The 26876-nt window shown below is 46.4% G+C and overlaps 1 protein-coding gene across 2 annotated transcripts in view; it reads right to left on the bottom strand.

Moving 5' to 3' along the window:
* LOC311631188 (stonin-1-like) overlaps positions 1–25181 on the bottom strand; it is a 41818-nt gene extending 16637 nt beyond the window's left edge. Inside the window, exons 1-2 of one of the 2 annotated variants that reach the window (XM_084901007.1) lie at positions 25086–25160; positions 5115–5222 (exon numbers count right to left, since the gene is read on the bottom strand). The gene's annotated coding sequence lies outside the window, so the exon portion shown is untranslated. Of the gene's footprint in view, positions 1–5114; positions 5223–25085 lie in introns of both variants that reach the window. The other variant, XM_084901006.1, reaches the window with a different exon arrangement.
* Between the last annotated feature and the right edge of the window lie 1695 nt (positions 25182–26876).

Raw genomic sequence — 26876 nt, 5'->3', positions numbered from 1 at the left:
GCTGGCCTGATCACCCACAACTGCTCTCCCCTGCTGACCTGATCACCCACAACTGCCCTCCCCTGCTGGCCTGATCACCCACAATTGCTCTCCCCTGTTGGCCATCTCGTAGCGGCCACCTTGTGTTCACATGGGGATGGCCATCTTTGATCACATGGGGGCGGCCATCTTGTGTGTTGGAGTGACAGTCAATTTGCATATCACCTCTTTACTATATAGGATTTGTCTCAGGTATATACCTAGCTTGAAAGAGCCTGAATTTGAACACAGGGCACTTCATGCAAATCTAACTCAACGTAAGTTATTGAAAATATTCTAATGACATCAGAGGTGAAGAGCTATACAGAACACAGTACTGCCCCTGGGGGTGGGTATAACCCAAATACTGGGCATTGCTCTGCCACTCATTCCAGATATTCAGTGATTAGACTAGAATCAGCTCTGAGTTTCTTTCCAATTCTAATACAACTCTATGGTAGTTGACATCCAGTTGAATTTTTTTTTTTTTTCAAAAGCAGTAATTGTGTTACCACTGGGATTTTTGACCAAACTTCCAAACTGACAGAAAGTAAAATTCCATAAGATCTACTAGTGTGAAAACTCAAAAACTCCTGGAATAAAGGCCATGAGAAAGGCATATTTTTCTCCCTCCCCCCCCGCCTTCTTGCCTCCCCTTGTGGAAAATGAAGTCTCAACCAATGCAATCACTCAAGCTCGGAAAAGAGCCAACACAAAGGAAGAGCGAGGGCCTGGGGCTCAGCTGAGGACAGGGCTCGCTCAGTGTTGTCATTTGCTAAGTCCGCACATTCCTAAAGGCACAAAAACACACAGTGGAGCGGCAGCCCTGGCCAGCTGGCTCTCTGGAGGGCATTTCACTGTCACTGCCCTTGGGCTGGAGTTGCCAGCAAACGAGTTTCCTTGGGGGCAGGAATAGCAGTGTTTCAAGGGACCCTGCCAGGAGCCTCAGAGGCAGGAAATCAGCAGCAGTATTTATCGACCCATCCCATCTCACCCTCTTCAGAAGGAATCCGGCCAAAATACTTCTTCAGATAGGGTAGAATATCATATAAATATTTACTTTAGTCTGGTTTATTAAAAAAAAAGAAAAAAAGTGAAAACCAAGAGAAGAAATCATTCAGCTTCAGGCTGCCTCCTATTCTGATCTATCCCGAACGTTTTGCCTCATCCGTTCCTCATGGGTAGCTTCAAAATGTGGAACAGTGATATTGGTTTCTTTAGATTCATGCTTATGGGGAGGGGGGGGGAATGATTTCCATAAACCAGATAGAAAAATCAATCCCATTACTTTCTAAGTGACCCCTGAACTTTGGAAAGCACACCTTGCAAAACCTCTCCTACCTTGAGTACAAAAAATCTATGCAAACCATACTCTTCTCCCTCTGCAAGACTGTTCCACAGAAGGCACTCAGCAAATGTAATGTGAACTAAGTGCAACCAATCAAAATTCTGTATGATGCCAAAGAGAGCCCAAATCTCTGTCCCTATTTAAAAGGCAGGACTGAGATGCTGCTCTGGAGTGAGTGGCTAAGACTCCAGCTCCAAGGTCAAAGGCAGGTTTGTTTTCCTGTTGTGCTCCTCATTCTCCTCTTCTCTATTTCTCTTGCTGCCCTTCATTATCAATCCTTTTTATACTCATTTCCATTTCTCTCCTTTTACCCCTTCCCTCTCTATGGCCTCATCTTTCTTGTCTAGTCTCAAAGCAGCAACCAGACAGCTTTCCCAAAGTCAACAACTAGAATAGATTCTATTCAGTGCTTTCCTTCCCTCCTAACCCGCCCCTACCACCCGCAACAGGGAAGGGGGCCACATCGGAATCTAGAGATATAGAATGTGTCTTCTTTTAGTCATCTGCAAATTCATCCCATCTACTTCAAGACATAGATTTTTAAAAACACTGGAGCAGTAGCGTCCATTTAACCTCAGGGATTTTCATTTGTTTTGCTTTTTTCTGCACTGCAATTTGGGTAGGATCTAAATATGCATCTGTGCCTCCCAGGGAGCCCCGAGCTCTACCATTTACAGAGCCCTTTTCCAGACAACATCTTGTTTAAATTTTATGACAATCCAGGGTGAGCCACACTATTTAAGAGCCTTCTCCAAAGTCCAGGATCCAATGAGTGCAGAGCTGGGAACCCAGGGCTCCTGGCACCAAGTCCCCAGCGGCCTTCCTCTGAGGCAAAGATTCCTCTGGTTCAACTCCCTGGCTTTTCCCTGGGAGGTGGATGCCACCCCACCCTGTTTTCAGTTGATCTAGATTATCCTGCAAACTTGTAGAAGACAATTCCAGATGAAATTCAGAGACAGGGCAAAACACTAAGACTGAATGCGGGGCATAGAAAAGAAAAACGTACCGTGGTAATAATTTCTAGAAATCAATTTCTAGGGAGTGTTTGCTTCCTCTTAAGACTATTAGACATCCTTTTCGTCTTCCTGTTTTCAAAGCAGCATCAGAATACACTGAACTCAAGATTAAACTGAAAGTAAATGCCCATTCTTCCTCGCACTGGGAATAACACGGAGCTAGGCAGACTGGGGTTTTCAACTTCTTACCCCAATATACGTGACAAATGGCATTTTGTTGGGGGTTTTTTAATATGTATTTTTATTGATTTCAGAGAGGAAGGGAGAGGGAGAGATAGAAACATCAACCATGAGAGAGTCTTTGATCGGCTGCCTATTGTACACCCCATACTGGGGATGGAGCCCACAGCCCAGGCACGTGCCCTGACTGGGAATCAAACTGTAACCTCCTGGTTCATGGGTCAATGCTCAACCACTGAGCCACACTGGCCCATCCAGGTGGCATTCTGAAGCATAGCACATTCTCTTGGATGTACCCAAAATTTTACAACCCCCAAAATATTTAGGAAGCCTTAAAATGATAACTTACTCCCTATGCTGGATGTTGGATAAGCAAAGGAGGGGCCCAGGCCACGACCAGCATGAGAAAGGCTGCACTTACATACAATTCCTGAATTCCACCCCTTTCTTCCACCTAAGAGATCATATGAGAATTCTTAAAAAGCATTATGGAAATTACAATAAATTTATCCTAAATTGTCTTAAAAAATGAAATCTTTCACAAATAGCAACATCTTAAATATTAATAATACTGCAAATTACTTGCAATAAGCCTTATGAATAAGTTGCAGTGGTATGAAAATGTGGTCTCACCAAAAACAACTTGGGGATAAAAATGTTCATGTTATCGTAGAAAAAATTCATATCTTCCCAGAGAGTCAGAGTGAAGCTTTTTTCAGAAAGGGATCACGTCTCATTCATTAGACCATTTCCCACAAATGTCTGACACGAGTGTGCAGCACAATACAATTTTGATTGAATCATTTTAAATGGTCTATTGGGTGCTCCATAAAGTAAATCTCTATACTGCCCTCCCCAGTTCAAAGAATCACTGAATTTTAGAGTTGGGCAGAAATTGGAGGTATTCTGTTCGATTAACTACATCAACAAACATTTATCGAGCGCTCTGTGCTCATGGTAAGCTAAGCGCTTGTCCGCACTTAACCCTCACATCCACGTCAGGTAACGATATCATCGTTTTGTAGAAGAGGAAAAGAAGGCTCAAGGAGGTTAAGCTACTCGCCGGAAGTCGCCCATCCAAGGTAGGCAGACCTGTAACTGTGACCAGGTCTGTTTGGTATCATTACCCCCAAAGGTCCCAAGAGATCTGATGCCTGACTGAGCCAGTGTCCTAACTGCCACTTCCAAGCACTTTCCACCCTTCAGTAAGGACGAAGCTCCGGGGTAGAAGCCACCATTTCCCGAAGCCAAGAACTCCCTACGCTGGAAGGATTTCGTTCTCACATGCGAAGGCCCTGCTTCTCCGTGAAGCCCACCACACGTATCTGCTGCGTGGACCCCCCAGGCTTGGGAAAGGCAGACTCTGGGACAGTTTTCCCCATGATGGCTCAAGAACAACAGCAGCTCATTATCAAATTGGGTCAATTCCGAGACAGGCTTTTGTCACTCAGCCTGCCCTATTCCCTGCCCCTTCCTCTCTGCATCAGCCGGACAGCCCACCCTTGGGGATGAACAGTCCTTCAGACTTGCTGCCAAACAAATGCACTGATGTGCCGCTCTTCGAGTGGCAATCTTGGCAGCCTAATTCCCCAAACGCTGTGTAACTCCCTGCATTGTCCTTCCTCCCGGGCCAACTCCCAACCCCCTCCATTCCCAGTTGTCCACTTCCGCTGTTCTTTGCAGTTTCCCTTTGCTTTTCTCCAGAAACCCTTCAAAGGAAGGAAAAACATGAAGTTCTACCTTATCCTGCAGATTATCAACATTGAATTAGACGCACTTGGTTGTTGAATCGGCATTCCAGATTATCTGCGTCTGACGACTATGTCCCCACCTCAGCGTGTTACCTTGTGGATGAATCCAGGGTCCGGCTTCTCTGTATCTGCCAGACGCTGGGGGAGACCTATGCTAAAGGGGTGCTCAGCAGAGAGAGAGCTCAGGGAAGCGTCGCCACCCTCAGCAGGAGCCTCCTGACATCGGCCCCACCAGAGCTGTCATTGTTGGGCTGCCTCCTACGCAAGCGTCACGAACAGAGCTGGACCCCAGCAACGCCCTCGCCTTTGCAGAGGGCTGAATTTAGTCCTTTATGCCCGTGACTTTGTTGCTCTATAACAATGCTGCATAATCTAGAGAAAGAATGTCTTCACGTCAGTATGTGTGTGGTTTCCTTGGCTGTCCCCCAGAGAAGGAATTCTCCCACTCTCCCCAGTGCTGGACCCCTCAACCGCCACACAGAAACGAGCCTGGAGCTGCACGGGCAAAGCCTCCCTGTTGTTTTGTTTGGTTTGATGTCTGCAAAAGTGACCCCCCTTGTCCTTCTGCGATGGGTAGCCTGGAAACAAACCCAAAGTCAGGGAAAGCCTAGGGTGCACAACGCGTCCATGAAGAATTTCCTGAAAGGTTTGCTATGAAAATATTTAAAATACCATTCCTATACATTTAGTTTCACTTAAAGGGGAAACTAAAAAAGTTTGAAACAGAAAGGAATCATAAGACAACACAAAACCCTAAGGGAAAAAAAAAAAGTAAAATGAAAATGCTTGCAGAGGTCTTACCTTAGCTCACAGGAGAAGGGCCCACTGCATGCACTGGAAGTATTATTAACACATATGTCCTGCAGTCCATACAGTTAATCGCAAACATGTGTGGTATTTAGTTCAGCTCTGTGGCAGGAAATACCATTTGTAAAATATTAAACCCCGGCAAAACCTGTCCATGCCTTCCAATATCATCTGTGCTGCTTCTAGCTGAGCTCCCCAGCCCACTCCGCCCCTGGGGCACTTAACCTCCACTTTTCCAGGATGAATTTGGTTCCCAGCTATTTTTTTTTTTAATATATTTTATTTTATTGATTTTTTACAGAGAGGAAGGGGGAGAAATAGAGAGCTAGAAACGTCGATGAGAGAGAAACATCGACCGGCTGCCTCTTGTACACCCCCTACAGGGGATGTGCCTGCAACCAATGTGCATGCCCCTGACCGGAATCGAACCTGGGACCTTTCAGTCCGCAGACCGACGCTCTACCACTGAGCCAAACGAGTTTCAGCGTTTCCCAGCTATATTATTTTAACCTTGTTCTAATAATCTGCTTGTTTCCTAAATTTGGAGGGTAGTAGAGTCAGATACCAACTCGAACTGGCTAGTCCCGAGAGACATGAACAAAGAAGAGATTGAAGGCCAGGCAGGTATTCTGACTTCAGAATCTTATTCTTCTTACCATGACAGCTTTTTGTGTGATGTTTTTATTTTTGTTTGTTTGTTTGTTTGGGGGGTTTTTTTGTTTTGTTTTTTCAGCTAAACAAGTAAGAATGCATTGGCCACAGCAAAAGCACACTTAGGTGGGAAGTTTCTTAAAGCTGGGGACAGTGAAACAAGGAAGGGCTTAGCATAGAAGAAGCAACAAAAGAGCCTAGGTTGGGCTGCTTTAGCTCACTGGGGAGTCAGAGAAAAAGGGAGCCTCAGAGACATGGTCAGGGGATTCGTCCAGGAGGAGTTGCTACCGCCCATTGCTCCCCTGGTTGCAAATCTCCTGGGTCCCTTGGAGTTTAGAGGTGGCGTGCCTGAGGGAGGAGGAATGGCATGGGTGTGCTGAGGGAGAGTGCACCACCATGACAGCTGTTGTTTTTTAAAGATATTTTTATTGATTTCAGAGAAGGGAGAGGTAGAAACATCAATGATGAGAGAGAATCATTGATTGGCTGCCTCCTGCATGCCCCTCACTGGGGATAGAGCCTGCAACCCAGGCATGTGCCCTGACCAGGAACTGAACCACAATTTCCTGGTTTATAAGTTGACGCATAACCATTGAGGCAGACTGGCTGAGCACCACCATGACAGTTTTATGGAGTATCCACGTTCATGTCACTGTCATAGATGATATGGAAATTTGTTAAACAGAGGTCTCTGGGTCTCAGTTTCTTCATCTGTAAAATGGTGGGATGTTTCTTAAAGCTGGGGACTGACATAAGGAAGAGCTTGGGATCTTATGTAAATTGTCTCATAATAGTAGTTTTCCTTCCTCTTTCTCTCCCTCTTATTTCTCCTCTCTCCCATTCCAGCCTTCCTTTCTCTGGCCAGCAAGAAAGTAAAGAGCCCAGATCCTGGAGTTGGCATTGGCATCGGGTCAACTTGTTACAAATCCTTTTCTAGAACTGTCTCCATTCTGCCTGGCACATGACCATGCCTCTACCCTGCCCTCCAGATGTGATCTGTGCCTGGATCCATACTCAGGGCTTCTCCTTGAAGACAGCATCTCCCAAAGTAGAGAGAAGTTAATAGTGTGGGGACAAGACCCAGGGCCAAGGGCATTTATGGGTCTCTTCATGGCAATCCTTCCCAAAGCCTATGGCTGACATGAAAACCTGGGCCATGCTTGTCACCCCCAACCCCGACTCAGCATCAGTCTATGCCACTAGTTCTCAACTGGAGTGATTTCACTCCCAGGACACATTTGACAGTATTTGGAGACATGTTTAGTGATCACAACTGGGGGTAGGGCATGCTACTGGCCTCTAGTGGGTAGAGGCCAAGAATGCTGCTAAACATCCTACAACACACAAGATGGTCCCCCCAACAAAGGATTATTCAGCCCAAAATATCTCTAACACTGAAAAGAAATCCTGCTCTCTGGTGAGGAGGTCAGTGAGCTGAGTGTGCCAAGAAGGTTGTCCGTCCACATGTGTGTGTCTACTTTGTAGATAAGGAATTGGAGGCACAAGTTTGGGGATTTGCTTAAGGTGGCACACTCAAAAAAAGGTGCTGTCAGGCCCAAATCTCATGCTCTTCCTACTAAACCATAATGACTACCAGGGTGGTAATCAGAACAGGAGAGAGCCCAGACAAAGGAATATTGTAAAAGATTTGACAGGACTTGGACACCAAAAGCGATCTAGAAAACACGGGGAAGGAGGAGTCCGGCACTTAGAAAAGCAGCAAAGTGATACCATTGTAATGACCTGGTTATTATTTAACAAGAAAGGAGTAAAGGGAAGACTAGACACTATAGACATGCCATTTATCGATTTGCTAGAAATTTAACACTCTCCAAGTCTGTTCCCTGGTGACCAATGGAGGAAGGGACTGGGCCGAGGCAGCTGGACCCACGCCCAGTAAGGTCTGAAGGGGAAGGTGCTGACCTGTCAGCCACACCTGGGAATGAGTCAGTGGACAGAATAGGTGTGGCCACTGCAAAGTCTAAATATTTGAACTCCTAGACAAAGGGAGTTCACTCTCTTGGCTCCTGGCCCTCTAGTTCTCTTGAAAATCTTGTCACAGGGGGCGCATTACCCTGCCTTTGCCCACGTGGCCAACAAGCCATGTGGGATCCACACAATGGGCTGATGGACTTTGCCTGATGCTGAACTGGACCCCGCTGCAACATGGAACGGAGACTCTGGCCCTGCTCCTAACTTTGCCGAATCCACAGCTGCTCCTTTTCTAAGAGACTGGATTAAGGGGCATGGGCCTTTTAAACCCAAGGAACGTAACTCCAAATAGTCTTTTACCTCATCTCACTCCCCCATAGGGGGGCCTCTAAACATGCTTATTTCAGCAGCATCCCAAGAACCCCTCTCCCATGAGCGACGGGGAAATGTGGCCCACTCATTTCTCCAGTAGCAATAGGAGAGGCAGGAAGAGGAGCAGGTCAATCACAAATTGGTCAGGTCTGAGGTCCATCCCAGTGGAAATATCTAGCAGGGAGCTAAAACACAAGACTGTACCAAGAGAGGAAACCAGAGGCCACACACATAGAGCTGGGGGACTTTCTCCACTAGGGGAAAGATGAATGCAGGAGAGAATAAGAGAGGCCACAGGGCACCAAAGCGAAGGACGCTATCATCTTATAGGAAGAGGAATGAAAAAGGAGAAAGTAAGTCACACAGAAAAGGCCAAGGGAAACCCAGGAGGTGCAGACACAGACACACACACACACACACACACACACACACACACCACTGCCAAGGCAAGAATGAGTGTTCCTATGAGCCCTTGAAGAGCTGGGGAGGGTAGAGACAGATGACCTTTGGGTTGAGTGATTAGGTCAACAGTGATAGGGTTGGGGGCAACTTCAGCAGAAGGTGGGCATGAAGCATGGCTGCCAGTCTAGAAGCCAAGGGAGCAGGGATGCTGGGGCTCATGGATGGGCAGAGGCCAGGCTCAGCTGTCCATGTCTCAACAACTCCATCCCTATACCCTCCCTCACCCTCCCTCCCCAGTTTTGGGGTTTCTGCTGCTCTGGGACTGAGTTGTTTGCTGGTAGACTGGTTTCTGGCAGCCCTAGGAACAGCCTACTGCTTTGTACCCTACCTACCTTTTGGTCTCAGGAACACAGAAGGGCCCCAGGGCTTCCCACGCTCCAAAACATCCAGCCCACCCCCACTGGGGAAGGAGGCAGACAAGTGAGCCTTCGTGCAGACTGAGGGCCTGAAACAAGGCCTGCTTTCAGGGCAGCCTTCTGGTATTTATATTGCCGTGGGTTCTCCAATGGGCAGAGCAAGGCTCTCAGAGACGGAGATGAGAAGCGGCATTATCTCCTGAGGGGCCCCCAGGGCTGCACTGGTGTGTGGCTCCGTGGTTATTAGGTGGCAGCTCCTGGATTTTGGTTGAATTCTTAGAGGAAACCATGAAAAAGATGAGGGATAGTTAGCTCAAGGGGCTTGGTGCAGATCACACATCTTAAATATGCAAACCTCTTTCCCCTCTGCCTCTACCTGCTGGCCCAGGGTCCCCCTGAAGATAAGCAGAAAGTCCTAGAAGGTTAAAGAACTAGAAAGATCTCTCTCTCTGGATTTAAATATTTAGTGAGGGGAAAACCAAAATTGGCCACTTTGCTATGAAAATGTTTCAAGTAATTTATCTTAATTACCGTGTAATTGCTTTTAGTGTTTTGAGAGGAGGCAGTAGCTAAATGGCCCAGAAGAATAGTTAATGCTTTACAATGTGATTCCTACCCACACACTAACGGTGCTGTGTTCAGATTGGAATGGCCTGCATGAGAAGTTAAGGACCAACATCTTCCAGGAAAGTCCCCCAGGACCTTCACCTTTGGATGCTGGGCTTTGAGGAATGCCTTCCAAATGTTCTTCCATCACACACCCACTGCGCATTCATTCAGCGAAGAGTTACATTGTCTTCTAGGTGCTGGGTCCTGAGTGGAACACCATGCAAACCACAGAACCAAGACCTGAATCACTGTCCATGTGGCCGAGAAAGTAGGGTTGAAAAGTTACTATGTGTAAGCCCTGTCCTCAACTAACTGAGCATCATGGGGCAAGTTACTTTTCCTCTGTGAGCCTCAATGTCCTCATGTGTGAAACAAGGACAATAGTTAACTTTTATGATTTGTTACGGGCTGAGTTGTGTACCCCCAAAATTTAGCCCTACTGCCCAATGCCTCAGAATGTGACTGTACTTAGAGGTAGGGTCTCTAAAGAGCTGTTTAAGTTAAAGTGATGCCATCAGCCTGGCCAGTGTGATTCAGTTGGTTAGAGCAAAACCCCGTGTGCCAAAAGGTCACCGGTTCAATTCCCCATCAGGGGCACATGTCCAGCTTGCAACTCAATCCCTGGTTGGGATGCCTGTCGGAGGCAGCCGATTGATGTCTCTCTCTCATATCAATGTTTCTCTTTCTCCCCTTCTGCCTTCCTCTCACTTTAAAAAGAATAAAAACATCCTATCTCATAAAGAGGGGATATGCTAATTGACCATCACACCCTCACAAATATGGTGATGCCCACAGCAAATGAGGGAATATGCTAATTGACTGTCACACCCTCAAAGATGGTGGCACCCAGTACCCTCAGCCCTGCTGGGGAAGCAGGCGCTGCAACACAGTTGGACCTGCCACCAGGCGGTTCTGGCCACTCTGCATGCTTGTATCTGGAGTTCCCCAGTACCCTCAGCCCTACAGCCACCCAGGGCCATCCAAGGCTCAGGTAACCAGGGCCGGCCAAGGTTTACACTGCTGGCAGTAGCAGCAGCAGAGGTGTGATGGGGCATCACCTTCCCCTGATCACCAGGTCGCCTCCCACCCCTGAGAGTTCCTGGACTGTGAGAGGGACGCCCGCCCCCATCCAGTGCATGAATTTTCATGTACCGGGCCTCTAGTATTTAAAATAAAATGAGATTGTTAGTTTGAACCCTGAGCCAGTCTGACTGGTGTCATTATAAGAATAGGTTAAGACACACACAGAGACATCATGGAAGCAAACACATAGAGAAAATGCCATGTAAGGACATAGTGAGAAGGTGGCCATCTGCAAGACTAGGAGAGAGGCCTCAGAAGAAACCAGACCTGCCAACACCTTGATCTTGGACTTCTAGCCTCCAGAGCTGTGAGAAACACATTTCGGTTGTGTGAGTCACCCAGTCTGGTATGCTGTTACTGCAGCCTGAGCAAAGTGAGGCAGGGTTCTTGCACATATTAAAGCAATATCTATAAAATGGAAGATTCAGGGGGAGATCATAAATAGAGGCTGTTGTTACTATAGAGTCCTGCTCCTCAGGTGCTTAAAACCTAGTAGAAAAGACCAGAGAAAAGAACAAATAATGGACAGATGTGCTGTCCCCTGTGCTGAAGTGTACTGGGCTGTTCAGAGAGGACAGCCCCTGCTCAGGGGCAGGGAGGCTACCTGGGGAGGGGCGACTGCTTGGGCAGAGACAGGGGACAGCAGATGAGGCATCAGTAACCACACCCTCTGCTCATGTTCTGTGCATCTGGGTAACATACCCATCAGTTAATACCAGCCTACGGGAACTTCTCCCACCTGGCTTCATTCCCTCCACGAAAAGAACACAAAACCCAATTACTCACATATTAATCATCGCTAAACAGGTCTCCTCTCTGGCTGCCCAAGCTAGGCCACATGTCACACAGACAACCTCGGGTCAGGGCTCTGTGCAGACCCCAAATCTAATGCTTTTTGGTTTATCTGTGGCCCGTCCTAGGCTATTGCTGACCACCAAGCTCACCTGGAAATGTCTACATCACTGTGGATACAGAGGCAGGAAGCACTAACTTACAGAGAACAAAAACATATTGGCTTTGATCCTAGCCATTTCTGGAAATTTCATGAATACACATACGAATAAATATTTAACAACTTGAGCAATACCAAAATTATGGAAATTTTTTAAAGAAATCAACACACCCATCTTTCCACCAGACCTTCCTACTGCTCAGAGCACACAGAGGTCCCTCTGGAGGAAGTCCCACAGCTGTTGGCCCAGTCTGGGGGCCAGGAGGCCAGTGTTTCGTTTTTTTTCTTTGGGGGGTGGGGGAGTGTTCCAGTTCTCTCTGGCTCTGTGTGTTAAAAACCAGGGCCCTTTAAACTCTAACAATGCAGGTGAATTCTCCTAAGGGGGTCTGCAGAGAAGTAAGTGCGTGCTGAAGACTTCCCTATTTAAACTCTTTAAGACAACTGCAACCACACCTCAGGCAGGACGTTTCCTGAAATGTCACCTTCTCCCTCCTTCCTAGAGAGCGAAGCTCTGTTTCCCACCCCTTGAATCTGGGTGGGCCTGTCACTGCTCTGATGGACACGATGTGGCAGAAGTGACACAATTCTGGGCACAGGCCTGAAGTGACCTAGAAGCTGCCATTTCCTGCTCGCCAGAGCCCTGAGCCACTGCCACCATAGCAGAAACTTAGGCTGGACACATATAGTGTGTCCCCCCAAAATAAATGTATACACACTTTAATAGCTGATAGCTGTTAAATGAAAATGAAATTTATTTTAATAAACACTGCCTTTATAATTACCCGAAGTATGTGGGGGAATTTTTGAAGGAAGACCCTATATATATATGAGATCCTCATAAGAAGAAGTGTATGTTAGAGATTTACTTATGTTCAATAGGTGCTTGCTAATATTTGTGGAATAAATAGACGAATATCAAGATTATAACAAGACTCACATTATAACAAGTGTCCCTCACCACACTTCAGAATCCCCTGCCAGTGTATCTTCCAGAAGGCCATCTCTCTCCCCAGGAGGTTAAAACCAGTTAGCCTTGTTCTACCAACCAACTTACTAAGCCTGTACAAGCTAGCCTTGCAGTCTCCCAACCTGCTGGAGCTAGCCTGACATCCAGGGTCAGAGCCTGTCCCAGTATCCCTGCCCCAGCCCTGGCCCAGCTCCCATCTTCAACATGGCATGAGACTTCATCTTGGACCAACTGCCAAGTCCAGAACCCTAGGTCTCCATTTCCTTTGACACCAGATGGAAACAACTCATTCCCCTTTCCTGATTTTCCTGGAGCATGGGTCAAATAGAAGATTTGTAGACCACAAGCTAGCATATCTCAGGGCCCCCTTTACCCATAACCTTCACCTGCAAAATGAGGCTCACATGGGCTCTTCCACCTCAAAGGGCTCTGGGGAACTTGATAGAAAGTGATGGCCTTAAAACTTTCTTTGAAAAAACAAGAAGCACTCCATAAATTCCTTTGCTCTCATCACTTCAGTGTGATCTCAGAGATGATCTGAGGCCTGGGACTGGCCCCTGGGTAAATTCTTTCAGCACAATGACCACACACACAGAGAAAAGCTTGATGATCTTTGTGGCTCCAGTGTTACCAGCAAATGCATGTGATCTCCCGGACAGAGGCTGGAAAGTCAGGAAGCCATGAGACTTGGCACTGCCAGTAAATTAGACACATCACTTAACCTCTGGGCATTTTTCTTCATAGGCACAATGGAGCTGACAAGCCACCCACATTCCTATTCACCAGGATACCAGGAAGGCAAAGAATTTGAAAAGAGAAAACAAGTAGAAATGTGGTATTCAGTGAGCATGGAGAATTGAGAAAGAATAGATGAAAAAAATAAAAGGGGAAAAGAAACAAATAAAAGAAAGGGAGAGCATTTGGGGTGAAATGGGAGATTCTTGAGAAGGCACAGATGGACTGCCATGGAAGTTCCCAGTACAGAAAATGCACCTCAAAATGAAACTCACTGTCTAGATTAGAAAATTTATTGCAAAGGCATCAGAAGTTCAACTCCAGCTCAGCTGGCGTGGCTCAATGGTTGAGCATTGACCTATGAACCTGGAGGTCATGGTTCAATTCCCAGTCAGGGCACATGCCCAAACTGCAGGCTCAATTCCTAGTGTGGGGCATGCAGGAGGCAGCTAATCAATGATTCTCACTCATCATTGATGTTTCTTTCTCTCTTTCTCTCTCTCTCTCTCTCTCTCTCTCTCTCTCTCTCTCTCTCTCTCTCTCTCTCCTTCCTTCCCTTCCTCCCTCCCTCCCTTCCTCTCTTAAATCAATAAAATGTATATTTTTAAAAAAGAAGCAGCAGCAGCTCAATTCCAGTGGAGAAAAGTGGACAAAAAGAAATAAAGTCTGTCCATCATCTGAGGTGGCATGAGCACATACCAGAGGAACCAGGACACGCTGCTGTTTGCTTTTACAACCCAGCTCAGAGCAAGAGAGATGAGGAATTAATAGGTCCACTATCTGTAAAAATTGTGTAATGTCCCTAGAGAGGCCCTGGCCAGGACACATCCTGGCCCATGAGGTCCAATTCAGGAAGCTTCACTTTAAGGGAAACCTTCAAAGACTAAAGAGTTCCTAAAGTGTAACCACATAGAAACTCCATTTCTTTAACATGACCCTTACCCCTTTCTATCCTTCCACTCCCTTCCTTAATCATTATGCCCGTAGGATATCAGTTTCTGGTCAGTATCAGTCTTAAGAACTATCTGTTGGCCACAGAAACAGAGTTTGGTCAAGCTAAAGATAACATCTGGATTTCAGGTGTTTTCAGCCCTAAGCCCATAAAAGGGAAAGGACCCTACAGACCACACCCTCATGAAACAGAACACTGCGATGGCTGACACCAGCACAAGATACAATGACCAACTACACCCTACACTGGCCCCAAGCAATCGGTAGAGCCCAGGACCCCAGCTCCTTTAACCACCAGGTTTAATGATTTTCCCCTATATAGCCCATCCCCTGGAAGCCATCGGGGAGCCAGGTCTTTTAGCACTAGTTTGCCTGAGACTCCAGGCCTGGCAGCATTTCCTCTATTAATAAACCTCTGCTTTCTTTGCTGCAAACTTCTGTTTGTGTTTGATGGGACTTTGATGCACACAGATGAATGGACCCCTTTAGTCCAGTGACAAAAGGCAGGGTGGCTGAGAAGGGTTCTGAAACCTGAAAGCATTTCCCTAAATAAGATTTGGGGGGGACCTGAGAAGCAGAGGCTCTCCTAGCAAAACTTTAAACATCATCTAGTCCAACCTTCCCAACTGAGGAATTCTTATACATCGCTGCTGAGGAATTGTCCAGCTGCTACAGAAACACTTCCAGTAGAGGAGACCTCATTACTTTATAAGCAAGTCCATCGCATTATCATTTAGACAGATTATACTCTTCTCCCACCGATTAACCCCAAATCAACTTCCTCCTGGTTTCCATCTACGCTGGCGGCAAGGGGGTGGGGTTGGGGGAGGGAGTGTCACAGACTAAGTCTAAACACCTTTCCACCTACTCATCCTTTAAACAACTGAAGCTGCCTTGATGACTTGCATTGGGTCCTCTCTCACACTCTCCTGGGAGGGGAACCATTGCCAGCTTACCCCTGAAAGCTCACTGTCCAGCTCCCTCCCAAGCTCCTTTCCCAAGGATCTGGCAAGCTTTGAGCTTGAACTGAGTTGGGTCACTGACTGCTGCTCCTGCCTGGCTCGGGGCATCTCGCCCTATCTTTGCTTTCCAACTAGGTCTTGGCCTCCTGCCACCGTTTGGGAAAACTCTGGTCCATCTGTTGCTCTCGGCTTTGCTGCTGCTCTGCCCAGAGCTAGAGGGCTTGTCATGAACGTGCTCCATGATGAGGCTGAAAAATCAGTCCCACATTCATGCCACTTAATGGAAAACAGCTGGTGGTTTGACTTTAGGCCCTCTAGTAAAAATGGCATCTAGACTATTCAATAGGCATTAAATACCATTTCTAACACCTCATATGACAGATGAGGAAATAGGGGTCCAAAGAGGTAAGATGATCTCTGCAGGGAAACAGAGCTGAGAAGATGAACATGAACTCCAACCTTTGATTTTCCAGTCCACATTCTTCCTACAGTCATTACAAGGAAGCAAGGCTGCATGGTGGCTCTCTTCTTTAGATATTTTGGAGTAAATTTTCCATAGTTTGTAGGTATGTGCACTTATTCTTTCTTCAACTCAACAGACATTCACTAAGCGCCAACTATTTGCTTTGTAAATACTCTCAGTAAGATTTAAAGTAAGCTTCCCATGGGAATCTACATCTTGGTGTGTGTGTATGAGTACCCAGTGTGGGGTGTGTGTGTGTGTGTGTGTGTGTGTGTGTGAATTTCATGCAGGTGAACATTCACCTGACAATGATAACAGAACACCCTTAACACTAAACAACATACTGGTACATGTGAAAAAGAGGCACAGACCATTATCAAGGCATTCCTTGTCTACCAGGGACAATTCTCAAAAGTTATGTTAACGTAATAAAGCCAAGTGGAGGGTATTGTGGCACTTCATTGAGCCAGATGCTCAATTAAGATGGGTGACAGAGATAGTGGCTGTGTCCACAACAATAGGGGAAATAAAGCTGCTGGTCCTAGTGTGAAAAGACCTCAGGAAGAGCAGGCTTCTGGGCTGAATCTTGAAGGCTGATGTGAACTGATCAGGCAGAACAGAGTGGAGAAAGGTGTGTGTGCAAAGACAGGAAGGCAGGGAGAGCCTGATTTTGCAGGTGGAGGGACCTGGCTGGGGCCGGGAGTGAACATGGGCAATACAGTGACAGAGGCACACAGGTGAGGTACAGGAGCCTTTCTGTATCATGCTAAGGAGTTTGACTTTATTGTAAAGGATACAGTGAAAGAATGCAGAGAGCGTAAATAGGATCGGGTAAGAATTTTAGAAGGAAAGCTCTGACGGGAGGATGAACTGGAAGGTGGTGAGGCCAGAGGCAGGGAAGAAACCAGGGTGGAACCTGATGCTTCCTGCCCCCACACACTGAGTTCTAAAGCCTCGGATCTAAAGGGAGAAGAGATTGTTTTTCAAGCACATCTCTATGGTATGGGACAATCTCCCCAACGCTTTGCAGAATGGCAACACCTTCATCATTCTCCACATTGACTTGATGGCACAAGCGTGATGTCCCCCAGGGCACCTCGGCCAATGGGGACGTGTAGGAGCCTCAAACAGAGGATCCACTCAGTAAGTGGTGGCTGAGTGTATGAGCCACAAATATCAAAGGAGGGTGGAGGGTAGACAAGCCCTTCACAAAATTAGGTCAGGGTCTCTGGAGCACGGATCAGTCTAAGCAAGGCAACAAGTCAGAGAGAAGACAAACCAAAGTTGAGGAGGGAAGGGGTTAAAGACACCAGCTCTCCACAGAAACGGAGGGTTAAAGGCACAGACAGACTAGGAACCCAGTAAAGGAGCTAGCTCTGCCTCAGGAGTCCACACGGTGCCCTTGTGAGAATCCGGGAAAGACCCTCCCTCTGGCCAGAAAACAAGCAGGCCCCAAGCGGCAGAGTTTACAGCAGGGTTCCCTCCCACGAATGGCCAAGCCTGTGTGCACGTGTGGAAGGGCATGTGCGAGCAGTTACGGAGGAACATTGGCGGGAGAGGGGAATGTGTGGGTGAGGAGGAGGCAGATCCTGACAAGCAAGGGCTATTTAAAGCGGAGTAAATCCCATCCCCTGTGGTACAGAGCCGTTCCTACTGGGAGTGTACGATCAAACGAAGAACGATCAAGAGGATGAGGTCGGAAGCCTAAAATAACAACCCTCTTAAGGGGGAAATACACTCAGCTAGGCAAGCCGGACCCTTCTTAGCACTGAAAACATTCTGACATTGCCACCCAGTTGCCAGGAAAGCCTGATCGTACCCCTCCCCAAGATAACTTTCCTGAAAATCAAGAGCACCTGACCGCCAGCATGCTGCTTAGAAAGACTCGAACTAGGCACTCTCCCCGGAATCCAGGACCAATAAAGGAACCGACAATTTTCACAAAATTTATGAGGCTCTGCTTCCAGCCACAAACGAGCGACAGGCCTGCAGCTGCATCTCAAATGGTTCCCTTCTCAGTGGTAAAGACACGAGATTAAAGCATTTCCCTGTGTTTGTGTTAACACGAAACTGAGGCCAACAAAAGCAAGGTTTGTAGCATCAATTACCATCTTCCAGGCCCTCCACACTGGCCTGGGATATGAGTTACCGTGAGCTCAGAAAAAAAACATTCAAAGGGATGAACAGAGGCCAACGTGTCAGCCCATCTCCGAATTTCTGGCCACGGCTGTTTTAAATTAGATCCTCAGTGCTGATTCCATGAAACTCTTGGCTTAGCTCTCCAGTGGAAAAGTTATTTTTGTGCTCCGAGCCACAGATATTTATATGGAGGCACATCCATAATTCCAATTATGTTTTGTCTTCATGATGCTCTTTTCCTCCACTTAAGAGCAATGATAGCTATCATTATCATTTCTGGTAAGACACTTGCAAAAAGGTCTAAGCCAAGTACAGATTCCACGGGGCCCAGATAAATGACTATAAAATAGGCAGATTTTACATCTTGAGAAATCCTCAAGGAATACTTTCTGTTCTGCCCACTATTCTGCCCTTCTTTGTCAATTCCCTATCCCCACATACCTCTCATAATCGATCCTCAGAAAAACCTAGTCCCAGAAGTTATTTATTCCTTCTATTCACTCTCTGGGGTCTTTGCATCTAAAATGCTATCTTCAATAACAATGAGTTTTTATTTTCTTAAAAGAAGGAGCACCAACAAATAAAGCAAAGAGCTATCTCTCATTAAGAGCAGCATGGTTCTTAATAACAACATAGTCATTCTATAGAACTGTTGGAACAACAGTCTAGGAGGGCTACTAAGAGATGGTATAGATATAGAACCAAAATGGTGGTCCAAAAGCTTCCAGGAAATTGATCCAAGAGAAATCTAAATTGATTATCAAGAAAGCCAGAGACATGGAAGTACGGAACAGAGTGTGGAATATCCGAGTGAAGGCGTGGGAGGGTAGGAGGTGACCAACCAAAGAATTTATATACATATATGCTTAACCCATGGACCCAGACAATAAGATGGTGAAGGTGAGTGGGGGTAGGTTGGGGGAGAGGGGACATATGTAATACTTTCAACAATAAAGATTTTAAATAAATAGCCACCATAGAAAAAAAAAGAAAACATAAGGTATCAGTACACACCCATGGCCTCTTTCTAGAAGTCTCTCTGATTAGACCTTCTGAAACACAATTCTGGTTTGAAAGAAAGAGCAGGAGAGGGGAGATGATGAGAAGAAACTATCATTTGTGAGCATTCACATATGCCAAGCATTTGGTCCATATTATTTCCTGTGATCTCACTTAATCTTGAAAACAATTTGGGGGAATAGGTTTCATTATTACTGTTTTATAGAGAAGGAAACAGCCTCAGAGATGTGAAGCAACTTGCCCAAGACCATGCGGTAGTCTGAATTTTTGTGTCTCTCCCCCACCCCCAAATTCATGTTGAAATCCTAAGCCCCACAGTAAAGGTATTAGGTCATGAGAACAGAGCCCTCATGAATGGGATTAATGCTCTTATAAGCAGAGGCCACAGAGCACTAGCTCACCCCTTCCACCACGTGAGCACACAGAGAGAAGTCAGCTGTCTGCAAGATGAGGGTCCTCACCAGAGCCAATGCCAGTACCTTCATCTTGGACTTCCAATCTCCAGAACTGTGAAAAATCAACTTTTGTTGTTTATAAGCTACCCAGTCTGTGATTCTTTCTTATAGCAGCCTGAACACACTACAATAGCCACACACCTAGTTAGTGGCAATGCTTGGATTCAAACCCAGATCTGCCTGATTCCAAAGTCCATTTCTTTTCCATATCATAGAAGGCTGTCGTGAGAGCAGGTAGAGGCCAAGGACGATTGCTGGTTTGGTTTCCTTAAAAGAGTAGAGTTTGTTGCAAGAGTCTGGGAAAGACATATGTTTATGTAGAATTCTTTATATGTAGGATGTCCTCCCAAAATGTCTACACACACTTTGAATAATTACAAAGGCAGTGTTTATTAAAATACAATGGATTTGCAATATTGAGCTATCAGCTGTTAAAGTGTATATACATAATTTGGGGGACATCCTGTATAATAAACAGGCTTTGTTAATATCAAGTAAAATTCCCAGAAATGCTGTTAGCCAGTAATAGGAAATCAACTGTTGATTTCTGCACTGTTAGAAACACATGTTAACACACATGCGAGCAGAGAGAGAACATCATCTCATGACCAAAGAGAACAGGCACCTCTCCTCAGAGGCTTTTCTTTCCAACATGAATGTGAGTGAGGATACTGGTTGATTATAAGAAGGTTTAGTCTACCACAGAGAATCTAAGGACAGCATTCGGGGACTGGAGCAGTGTATTTGGGAAACTCAGAACTCTTCTCAACTGAGAGCAGAAACACAAATTCATCAATAATCATTAACAAAATGAAATTGTCAAAAACCTGACACACATGTCTATACATATAAAAGGCTAATATGCACAGTGTCCCTTCATGAGTTCTACTGGGAAACCAGGAGTTCGGTTGCTCCCTATGATGTGCGCTGACCACCGGGAGTGGCGCAGAATGAAGGAAGGCTTCCGCCAGCAGCTGGAAGGCCCCAAGTGGCCCTGATCACAGGCCAGGCCTAGAATTTTGTGCATCGGGCCTCTAGTTTTATAATAAATTGTACCAAACTCTTAAAGAATAGATAGTCTTTATCTCTTACAAACTGTTTAAGAAAAATATAGAGGCAGCTGGTCGATGTTTGTCTCTCATCGATGTTTCTAATTCTCTATCTCTCTCCCTTCCTCTCTGTAAAAAATCAATAAAATATATATATATTTTTTTAAATGAGGAATGTCTCTGTGGGCCAGTAAATAACCAATTTGAAAATATAATAAGAAAAAAATATGTAAAATATTAATAAAACTTATAGCAAATCAATACAGCAAAAGTTGTATAAGACTTTTATAGGGGAAATCACCAATAATTTACCTGAATAAAAGGAGAAGGTCCAATATTATAAATGTGTCAGTTCTGCTGGAATATAAATTAAATACAATTTTAATTAAATTCCCAACAGGACCGTGTGCGCTTGCGTGCGCGCGCATGTGCGAACTAGACAGACTAACATTTAGATGAACTAATAAAACCCAATAAAGTCAAGAAATTCTGAAAATACATAAAAGAACTCATGTTAGCAAACAATTATTATGTGCAGGCACTTAAATGGCAGGCACTATTCTAACAGTTTGTATACATTATCCCCTCACAATTACCCTTAAAGTGGATACTATGATCTATTTTATAGATCTGGAGACAGAGAAATTAGGTAACTTGTCTAACCCAGGAGCAGTAATTGATGCAGGATGACAAGAATGTAATACTTCCAAGTACTGGGGAGAAAATAACTATGAGTCCAGAATTCTACCCTCAAACTCTCATTTGTAAGAGCAAAATAGAGACATTTTCAGGAATACAAATACTTTAAAGTTTGCCAAAGACCTTTTATGAAAGACCTTCTAAATTTATGTTGACATGAAGAAAAATTAACTAGAAGGAAGGAATGGGATGTCAAAAGTAGCAGCCTCCAAAATGCATAAATAAAACAAAACTATGTAAAGTAGGTAAGAAAATTGGGACTCAATGAAAAGTAAAGTAAAAGGGGTATAACAATGTTATTATTGAAAAATAGAGACTATAAAGTCCTGTACCTATGCTAGAAATGGGCCACTGAGCTGGTCACTGAGTTGGCCAAATAAGAAATGGAAACAGTCAACTAAAGGATTCCCAGCATCCACAAGACAAAACAAACAAGATGCTCACAAAAACTTTACTTGGCACTGTGATTAGAAAAGCATTTTTCACATAGTTAAACGTCTACAAGATCTAGAATATTCGTCTGAGTATGATAATTTGGGAAAAGTGCTTGACTCTTCATTTTTTTTTCAACAAGGAGGTGATTTAGATGCATCAGCCTTCCAGAGAACATTTCCTTGAAGAAGAGAAAAGATAAAACCTCCTTCTGAAAGTGTGTCATTTGAATGGCAAGGTGTTATAGAAAAGCCCATCCTTCTGGGATAGTTAGGTGTATTTCTGGAAAAGGATGAACAAGGTGACCTCTGGGGGCCTGGTTACCTGTGAGGGCAAGTAGTGGTCAAGATGTGGGCATCTGTCCCCATAGTCTTCCCCAAAATCACTCACATTGAATATTTCCACCTGCACTAAACCAGTTAATCTTGCCAATGCATGGAATCGTCCACCTAGCCAGTCTACTAAAAAAGAGTTTATCATTGCATTTTCACAGGAATAAGTATCAGGAAGCAATTAGCTTTCCTTCTTCTTCTTGTGCCAGAAATCCTTGACTCCCCTACCAGGTAACACACAGATAAATGGGAGCCGGGAACTTTCCCTGAGTCTTTCTGTCCATCACATTCCCCCGACAATGCCTAGAACAGAGTAAGCCCGTATTGACAGAGCTGAGGACATAATTTGCCTGAAGTATTTAAATTAAAATCCTACCTCTACCAGGACTGCTCCAGAATCCCTGGGGTTCCTGGAGCTCAGACTGTCTGAGAAGCCTCCAAGGAATGCTGATACTTATCAGTACAACTGGCTTGCAAGGGAAGGTGAGCTTCCTCTAGTGAAGGCTGGAGCAATTCCCAAGGACTTCCAAAGAAAAGTGACAGTGGAAGGAAAAAAAAAAGGGGGGGGGGGGGAGGGAAAAAGAGAAGTGACAGTTGGAGTTAGGAGAGATGGGAAACAGAAGCACTTTACTATTACTCAAAATATCAGTTATTAAAGCACAAAACACTCTTCCTTTTTCTATCTATTTTTCTTCTAATTAAAATAATAATGATAATAATACAAGTGAGGAAGATCGTAGAGAGTAGGACTGAGATACATTGACTTTGGCCACTGATCTGAATTCAAAATGGCTATAAGACGTTGGCAAGTTACCCCTCTGATTCTAGCTTTTGAACCTTATATCATGAGAATATTAATAACGGCCCATACCTCAAAGAGATTTTTAATGAGATGCCATATGTGTGTGCTTCATACTCAATAAATCTTAGCTCTTACTATTGTAAAAAACTTAAGAAATGCAGGCAAGCACACACAAAAAATTAAAAGTGCCTATAATCCCACCATCCATTTTGCTGCATACAACCCCAATATTCTTGGCTGTGTTTTTAAAGAGTTTACAGTGCTTCCTATTTCATAGCCCGCTTTTAACATTTCACACCATAGCCTAAGCATGTACTGTGTAATTCTGTATTCTTGCACAATATTTTGAAAGGCCACATCCTTTTCCCTTGGGCTATTTTACCTCTTAATGACCCTTGCCCTCCTTCCTCTCCGCAGGCTCCATACTTCATGCATTTCCTTCTCTTCTGACCCGCCCAAATGATCATTCACTGCTCTCCAATTGGCTCACTGGAGTGGCAGCCTTCATCTCACCATCCGGAACGCCTGGTCCTCAGGTAAAGGGCACGTTGCCAGCACTCACCACATCCCCAGCGTCCAGAGCAGCCTACCTGGGTCCGGCTGCAGCAAACCCTCGTGATGGATGGCAAACCACCCACTTTAATAAGATTCCATGGAGTGTTGGCACAAAAGCTGAACAAGGCAGAAGGGGCGTTCTCTCCAAAAAGCCTAAGGTTAATTTCTGGGGCATCAAATGCACTATTTAAAAAAATCTCAGGAAGAGGAAGAAACTGAAGATTTTTATCTGAGTGCATTGTTTTTCTAAGCAGCAGGGCCAAACAAGTTCAAAATTAATGGGCTTTCTTTTTGAATGGAAGTCGCTATCAATGCGTCATTGAGACCACAGTGACACTTCAGTAATTCATACAAATGGGGAATGGTCAAATGCAAGCAGCGAGGGAAAAGGAATTCCATCCTTTTGAAAATAGAGGGATTTATTTCCAATGAAATTCAATTTAAAAAAAAAAAAAAAAAACTCTTTATTTCCAAAGAGTTTAATGTTTTGATGGGTTGTTCAGAACCTGACCTAGTACATGTGTTATAACCACACTTATCATTTGTATAGAAATGGGAATTGCTAAAGTTCTTCAAAGGTGCATTCTCCCTAAAAAATAAGAAGTTCAACTCCCCTAGGATCCTGCTCACTCCTTAGGACAGCTCTTCCTTCCTGGGTTTAGGGGAAGCATACTCCAGCTGGGGTGCCCCTGCTGCTCCAGTTCTGAATGGCCAGACGCTTACCATAGCAACCCCCATCAATCCCTCTCCCCTCAAAATCTCCAGATTCCAGACTAGATCTGTCCAGACCCATCTGAAAATTAACAAGCTCCTTCTGAGCACCCAGAGCACCAGGCCTTGTCATGGAAACACTGATTCAACCGTAATGAGAACCGACATAAAACCACACAAATGAACTAAACATTCTTCCACCCAATCCGAGTCAAGCTGAAGCAACAGCCTCAGGAGTGAGAGAAGGGAGGCTGCATTTTCTTTGTGGTCCTGCTGCCTTGTTTTCACAACCCCTGTTAATGAGAAAGTGGGAGTAGGGGGAGCTGGGAGAGAGACACAGCTAGCAGGAGGGGAGAGAAATGCAGAGGGAATGTGCCAGGGTGGGGAATGCCAACAAACACTGCGGCTTCTGTCGGGCAAATTAAAACTTCTAGTCTGCTTGAGAGAGAACAAGCTATAGTGAACGCCCATCTTCCACTAACAGGAATGAAGTCTTCACCTTCCAAAGAATGTTTCTGCACAGCAAGCATTGTTTTTAACTTTCTTCTTCATTATTTTTTCTTGATTTTCCCCCCCTTTATTATAAAGGCTAATTACATGGAGCACCGTTATTATGGAAAGAAAAGCGGAGTTAAAGAAGTTGTTTAAAAGATGCCCAACCAATAGAAATAGTAAAAATCCGAGGAAGGAATACAGTATTTCAGTTCCCCTTGGACGCCTAAGGTACAGCGTGTGGGTCCAAGGAACCCAGCTGCGGATCCCAGGGACGGTCACTCCCGCAGGAAGTGTCTGGGCGAGGGCATCGCCTTCGGGGGCTGCCGAGGACGGCGGCCCTGGCCTGGGGGTGCGGAGGGGAGAGGATGGAGGGGAAGGGCCGGACCGCGCGTGAAGGTTTGCACGAGCCCCCGGCCCCGCCCTCAGAATCGCGTCTAGAGTTTCTGCTCGTGGAGTTTTCTTTCCCTTTAGCGTGGGGCCAGGTCACAGCGGCCCCGCAGCAGAGGGGGGCCCGCAGCAGAGGGGGACCCGCAGCAGAGGGGGGCCCGCAGCAGAGGGGGGCCCGCAGCAGAGGGGGGCCCGCAGCAGAGGGGAGCCCCGTCGGGCCACCCGCGGGCCCGGGCAGCTCCGGGGAGGCGGGGGAGACCCGGCACTGCGCTCCCGCCAGCCCCGGGGATGGATGCCACGTCCCGGGGCGCCCAGGCTCCCCACCCGCAAACTGTCCCCCGCACCCCGGAGGGACTTCCCATGCCCCCCGCCTTCCCCTGGGGTGGTCACTCACGGGCAGCACCGCGGGGCTCCGACTCCGACCGCCGCCGTCCGCACCGGGAGGAGGGGCGGGAGGAAGAGGGAGGCGGCGGGGAAGGCGAGGAGGGGGCGGGGGAGGCGGCGGCGGAGGGCGGAGGCGGCGGCCGGAGCCTACCCGCGGGGAGGGGAGGGGAGGGGAGGGGTGGCCCCTCCTCCCGCCTCCCAGTCCCTCACCCTCTTCCTCCCCCACCCACTGCTCGGTCCCCGACCGGACCCTCTCTTCTCTTCTCACTCCCTTCCCGCCCTGGATCCCCCCAAAGTTTTCCTGGTGTCCGGTTCTCCGTTCTCCTCCTTCCCCTGAGTCTGCAGCCAAAGTGGGGGGCGAGGCGGGGCAGTGTGCATTACCGTTACACGCTCCCTGGAAGCAGGTGGCTGGGGCGCTGGGGGGTGTGAAGCGAACCTGCACCCCAGGACCCTGAGCCTCAGGACCCTGAGGGGTGAGATGATGGGGGGATGCGGGGTTAGGGACTTTGTGGTCGCGCTTTCCACTTTCACTGAGGTATTTTTGTTCGTTTGGGGTTTTATTTTGTTCTTGTGATTAGGCGAATTAAAGGACTAAAAGATTATATTTGAAGTGTCTGTGAGCTTCTTTTTTCCTTCGGAAGAGGAACTAAGATGAACTCTAAAAATGAAGCCTCACCTTCCAGGGGTGAATCAGCACCCAGGACACAGGGTGGCTTGGTTGTGGCTCCGTGAAGGGCCACGCTGTGTGGATAGGGCAGGAGGTGAAGACTTACAGGTGTGTGCTGTAAGTGGAGTGCAGAGGAGACCGGGAGTTGACCTCTGAGGAAAACTTGGAGGGGAGCTTTTAGTCCTTAGTCCATCCCCTGCTGGCAGGTGATTCTGGGCAAATCACTTGGCATCTAAGCCTCCTCCAAGAGTGGGGCTGCCCCCCTGGTCAGCATAAAGAGGAGAGAGATCTGCCTGTGCCTTTTCCCCTCTGCCCATCCCCAGGGTGGAAGCTTGAACTGGGCTTGAGCAGACTAAGGGGAGAAAGGAGGGCATTCTGGGCCCTGAGTCCTGAGGCACTTTGGAGGCTGGCGAGGCTGGGAGCCTTGGGGGAGGTGGGAAATGTTTGTTTGGGAATGTATAACTGGACACGAAGCAGAAAAAAGGAAATCCATGAAAGCTTTGTTTTAAATATTTTTATTGATTTTTAGAAAGAGAGGAAGGGAAAGGGATAGAGAGAAACATCAATTAGCTGATCCAGAAAATCATGGATCAGCTGCCACCTGCAGGCTGCCTACTGGGAATCAACCTGGAAACCCAGAACCAGTGACCTCTTGGTTCGTGGGTTGACGCTCAACCACTGAGCCACACCCAGCTGGGCTCCATGAAAGTTTTCAAGCAAAGGAATATTTTGACCCAAGTGGTGTGCTATTCGTGTTGTATTCTCAGAGCCTGGCATACAGTAGGCACCATAATGGTGGTTGAGGAATGTTGGTGTAACAGTCTGAAAGATGAACTACCTGGGAAGAGAAGGCTTGGGCCCTAGAAGGGGTTAGAAGGCCTAAGAGAACATGCTCAGTTGACGTGCTCTGCCTGGATGGTAGAAAGGAAATGAAGGAATTCTGAGTGAACACTTGGTGTTTGCATGACAATGTGATTCTCTTTTAAATGCTCTTTCAGGTCCAGTCTTGTACTTGACTTTGGAGTTCCTGGTGAAATGGAAAAATATGTTGATCCGTATCCTCTTCACCCTCCAACCAGAATTAAGAATCTATGCTGAGGGCTGAGGAGGTCACATGGCCAGGATCTATTTAGG

This window comes from Pipistrellus hanaki (genome assembly GCF_964339955.1).
Source record: "Pipistrellus hanaki genome assembly, chromosome: 12".
NCBI lineage: Eukaryota > Metazoa > Chordata > Mammalia > Chiroptera > Vespertilionidae > Pipistrellus > Pipistrellus hanaki.
The sequence above is the reverse complement of the archived record's forward strand: the minus strand, read 5'-3'. Positions and strand labels throughout refer to the sequence as shown.